A 6,000-nucleotide genomic window follows, 5' to 3' on the forward strand; every position below is an offset into this window, starting at 1 on the left:
CGTCAGCATGCGTAGGCTGCAAAGGATCAAGCAAAGGATCTGCGCCATCTTCTTTAGCGGTGATGATGTTTACATTGGAAAAACTGAGACATGCGTCCGTGTGTGGACTTGAACCACCAACCATTCGGTTAACAGCCGAACGCGCTAAATGATTGCGCCACAGAGACTGATGGCCGTGTGTCCTCCCTACATTTGCAGGTTTATGGTCAAAGAAAACAATCACTTGCGCTTCTTGCAGCCGGCAATCTTTTTCTACTGACAACCAAGAAATGGATTTCATCTTTCACAAGCTGTATGGATTTCTTCAAACTTATTCCAGTAAGGAAATGAATTATTGCATTAAACTGAACCAAGCTGTACATGTTTGTCTGAAATGATACATTCGGCACAACAAGACACGGTGAGAGGCACCGCTGGTATTCAGACCCAGGATCGCCTGCTTACTAGGCAGGCACTTTAAGCCACTAGGGAACAGCGCCAGCAGAGCACCGCGCTTTTACAGACACTTAGACACATCCATGTTCGGTGTGCACTCAATCTGCTCTCTGAGCCCGTTGCCTCCGTCCCATTTAATAGCAGAACTGACGCCAAGAGAAATGATAAGAAACGGCATTTATCTGGCACTTTTCATGTCCAAGGAGCTCAATGCCCTTGACACCTCCCCAAGGCGACAGAGCTGTGCATTCTTTGGCGACACCGTTTTTTCTTTTGTTTAATTTCTATACTTATTGATAGAAGAAAAACGATATGTCATGTACTGTAAGGGAAATGTCTCTTTTCATGGGGAAAGCTAGCACCAGCAAATGTTGTGTTTAGAAGAAGTGATTTAACATGACACGTGACCTAATTTACCGGAGCAAAAGCTCACCCAGCAAGCCCTGCTTTACTTCTTCAGGAGAGAAGTAGTCTGCAAGATGTTCAGCTGGGTAGCTACGTCAGCATGCCTCGGCTGCAAAGGAACAAGTAATAGGTTTATTGCATGCTGAAAAGAGAAGAAAGGAAACATAACGTTTCGGCCGTGAGGTCTTCTCACAACTGAAGAAGCCTCACACCTGTAAAAGGCTCCATGGTTTTCTTTCTTCTCTTTTCAACATGGAATACACCTATTGTCTGCAAGATGTGACAATTTCACGCTGTTTTGGAAGAAAACGTTTTTTCTTTGAATTCAAAATCAATCTGAATTTCAGCACGACACATCAACACTTTTTCTGTTTTAAGGAGTTGATATTTTAAACCTGATAAAAGTTGTAGGAAACACATGTTTCTTGATCTGAAAATTTAGATGGGGAAGTGTACTACTAGTAGCAGTGTAGAGCTCTCTGTGGTGGAATGCACGTGCACGTTTCATGGGCCAGTGGCGTAATGGATAACGTGTCTGACTTCGGATCAGGAGATTGTAGGTTTGAGTCCTACCTGGCTAGTGAGGCTTTTAAACCTAACAGGTTGCCCTCATATATATGAACTATAGAAAAGCATTTGCCACAACCCGTAAATTAGCACGCAAGTGCGGGCTAGTTAACACAGTACTGTATGGAGATCATCTCCAGCTCTGAGCTCCATTGCAACGAAAAAACATGCAGAACAGAACTGGAGAGCAGCTGAATTTGTGCTCAATAGGGTGGGGAGGACTCAGCATTGCTATTGTTCTAATTGGCATGAACTGCAGGGGATCTGAATCAGAACATGTCAGTTAGTTCGATCATTGCGTCAATATGTAGGCCACGTTAATATAGAATTATTACTTTGTCTGTCTCGTCTTTGTATAAAGCTGAATGTCCCTGACAATTTCATGTTAGTTTTTAAGAACGACATTGGTGCTAATATATACATATATAGCATATAAAGAACACGTAAAAGTTTAGTCCATGCTGAAAAGATAAGAAAACCGCCACAACGTTTCATCTTGGAATAAATCTTTACTTGTTGTTTTGCAGCCTACCCATTCTGACCTAACTCCTCCCTTGAAATTCCCTAACAGATAAGGGTACGTAACGGCTCATGCGATGCTCAGTTGCAATTTGTCACAAAATAAACAAGAACAGCAGCTGAGGGTTTGAGTTTGAACATGCACTGTATTAAAGCAGCTTTTATTTCCATTGATAAATGCTAGATATTCCTACAGAGATTCTCCAGGTGAGTAAGCGATTCCTGTTTCTGTTTCTATTTCTTTTTCATATATATACAGTTTATATATGTTACATGTGTCTCTGCAATAGTATAAATGTGTTCTACACTGTCAGGGGCTGCTTTTGTGTGCAAAAAATTTTCTGTGCAAAATACCGCGGTACATGATTGGTTGACCGACAGGGGCACTCGTGGTGCGTTGGTCGGTCGTAGAAAGATTTAAATGTGTTTACTATACCTGTTTTAGTGTTGAATATTTATATGGAATTTTACCACTGAAGGGAAATCTTAGTAGGTGAGCATAAAAAGAATAGGAGCATACTGTAACGCGTGTGAAGGCCATAAACAATATTAATTTGGGAACATAAACATACAGTATATGGCTGGTCTCGGTACTTTAAAGAAAAAATACACACCAGTAATCTATTTCTCCCTAAACATTTTAAGCATCGAAGTCTTTAACTAACGTGATACCGGAGCCAACAAGCATTCTTTTAGAATTGCATGTTTGAATCCAGCTGGAGCCATGTCTTTTTTTTTAACAAACATTTCTTTGAAAAAATAAAACATTTCCCTGGGTCAGAGATTAAATAAAACTTCACTCGCACCAAACAAATTTCTAAATATCACAACATGATCAAATTTAAGTCATTTTAATAACAATGAATAGTCACCTGTGCGTTACAATATAAACATTTATATTGATTTAAATTGCGTTGAAATCGCCTTCATTTAAAACCCATAAATAAAGCTGATAATGTTTAGATTTTGAATTATTTAAAACTGTATTACAACAGCACAATGCACAATGCAACATAAATCGGTATCTTTGTCTTCTGCGTAATAATGTTCACCTCTCTGTCCAGCAAATTAACAATAGTAATAATAATGAACTTTATTGTATATGGCACCTTTAAAGGTGGCTCCTCAAAGCGCTTTACAGGATAAAAACAATAACAACAATACTGTTAGGCTGGGCAAACGATTTTTTTTAAAAAAGAAATACAAAATGAGATATAATGATGTGTTCCGGCTTAGACATTAACGAAGAGCATAACACATGGGCGGCGTAGCGGTCGGCTCTGGCTTTCCCATCTACTGTATACCGATGCACTGCAAGTATAACCCCCCTCTCTGCGGGGGTGCTGGCTGTGACGAATTAAACCAGTTTCACAGGTATTTTCAAAGTAGAAGGGGGCGAGATTTCCAGCGAAAGACACCTCCCCCCCTCCAAAACCCAGTAAGTACAGTACTTACTAGTTAAGAAAGCTAGGCACCTCAATGAAATCGCTTATACATGCTAATGCGTTGGTGTAACAGTCCGTGCGTGGCAAGCTTCTAATGTCTCCTGACTACGGCGAAAGGAACCCTTCTTTCATTGGAAGACAATGAACATATTCTAGCCCTAAATGAATTAATAGCAAACATGGTTTACATAAAATACATTTTTCCAAGAAAGTTTAGCCTTTGTCACAAATGAAACCACTAAATAAATATAGAAATCTTAAGATTTTTAAAATACATGACTTTGCTAAAATGTATTTAAAATTACAAACGCCAGGGGAGAGACAGAACAGGGGAGGGATGTTGGTTTTGCATAAGGGGCGGGGCTATGGGAATGAGGTCTATTTGGGAATGTGGAGTTACATGTTCTGGCTGTTTGTGAATTATCGTTGTTGAGTATGGAGTGTTGAGGTATTGATTTTGTGCAATGCTTTATGTTGAAAATTGAGGTGGATTTTGTTTATGATAAAGAGGATAAACTGGGATGGGAGGAGGGTTTTGCATAAGGGGCGGGATTATGATAATTGGAGGAATTTGCGAGAGTATAATGGTTTGATATATTTGATTTTGTATTGTGGTTGTTATCTATGTTTTTGGTTGTTATTATTTTTATATGGTTGTTTTTGTTGGTTGGATGTTATTATGGTTATTAATAATACGATCTATAGTTGAAATCTGAGCCTAAATAAAAAGAAAAAGCAAATGATTAGGTTTATGAGCAATCTAATTATTCGTTTAAAATGCTATATAAAGTTTATTATTAATTTGCTGGACAGAGCGGTGAACATTATTATGCATAAGACAAAGATAACGATCCTGATCAGTTTAGAAATCTGTGTACGCTGTGGTTTTTACTTCTTAAACTTTTAAAATACACGTTTAGAAAGAAATCCTCTTCCTGGTACAGTACTGTATGTATAGCAAACCAGCACGTCTTTTTTCTCCAATCAGAGGGGTGTCAGATGGTGTCAGCCAATCACCATTCTGAAGTCCTACCATAATCTCTGGTATGGGGAGACCCCAGAATTCTGTCCCATAGTTTAGACAGATGATAGATACTTTTATTGATCCCGTGAGGGAAATAAAGTAAATCATTTTCATTTTAGGAAATTATTAAACGCTCAGTTAAAAGCAAAGGAGATTGTCTGTTATAGTGGACATAAAAACAAGAGTTCGCTGGCATTATATCCTAGAAGACACAGACCGGCGCCAGACCGGGAAAATGCCTGATGAACTAGGGATTGGACAGTTTCCAAGTGCTTGTACAATCGATGGAAATGTTCAAATAAATGTGCAAAAGAAATAAACAAAATAATCATTTATTTCTTTATCATATTGGCTAGCTAATGTCCTCTTTTTGCTAGTAAGTGGCTGTGTTTCTGCGTTGGGTAGCAACGGGTAACTGTTCTCAGGCGGAAGGTGTTAAATAATTTTTTTAAATTAAAATTCATTCTACACAGCAGTCGCATATTTGGGTACCGTTTCATAAAACTTTCATGCTTAAAATGTTTAGGGAGAAATGGAAGACTGGTGTGTATTTTTTCTTTAAACTATCAAGACCAGCCATACACAGTACAGTTTATGTACATACAGTAATGTTTATGTTCCTAAATTAATATCGTTTATGACCTTCAGATGCTCCTCTTCTTTTTATGCTCAGCTACTAAAATTTCCCTTCAGTGGTAAAATTCCATATAAATATTAAAAACTAAGCGGATTAAAATGTGCACAGTAAAGACATTAAATGATTAAATCTTTTCACTACCAACCAATGCACCACGAGTGCCCCTGTCGGTCATTTTGGCCAGCCAATCACTTACCGCGGTGTCCTCCGGTGCCCTGCGGTGGCTTGTGGGTAGGTTACTGTACCGCGGGTTTTTACCGCGCATTTTGAATGGCTGCATCTGTATGCATCGTTGATATGAGGAGTTTTGAAACCAAATTTCCCAAATTTAATATGTGCTTTTCTATATTTATTGTCAATTGATTGTCCATAATATTGCTATTCTAAGCAAGGAGCGCTTCACCCTGCCTGCTGTGGGAAGAGTTGGCTTATTCCTTCCCTGCCTCACTGAGGGCAGACCCTGCCAGGCCCTCGTCGACACCGGTTCGACCATCACCCTGCTGCGGCCTGGTGTCCTGCCGGGCACCGAGGCAGCCGGACCCCCATGGCGCTCACCGTGCACTTTGGAGCTGTGAGGGTGAAACACCCCTTCTACCTTGCCCCAGTCCGTGAGGACTGTATCCTGGGGTTGGACTGGTTGCAGCAGGTGGGTGGTTGCCTTGACTTGGGCGTGAGGGACGGGGTGCTGCGCCGGGGGTAGCAGGTACCCTCCAGCAGCGAGGTCACTGCTTGGCAGCCTCCGGCTGGCCGTGCACCGCTTGGAAAACTGCCCCACAGAGCGACGCAACACCACAAACTGGCGACGCCCGCCGCTGCCACCTCCGCTTCCCGCTCCAGTCATCCCACACACCTCAGACCCCTCCCGGCCCGCCCACCGCGAAACTGATTCGTTCCCCCTGCCCCACCAACTCTCGCCGGCCCAAGTCAAGGCAACCACCCACCTGCTGCAACCAGTCCAACCCCAGGAT

Source organism: Lepisosteus oculatus, chromosome 26, assembly GCF_040954835.1.
Source record: "Lepisosteus oculatus isolate fLepOcu1 chromosome 26, fLepOcu1.hap2, whole genome shotgun sequence".
In the NCBI taxonomy this organism is placed as follows: Eukaryota; Metazoa; Chordata; class Actinopteri; order Semionotiformes; family Lepisosteidae; genus Lepisosteus; species Lepisosteus oculatus.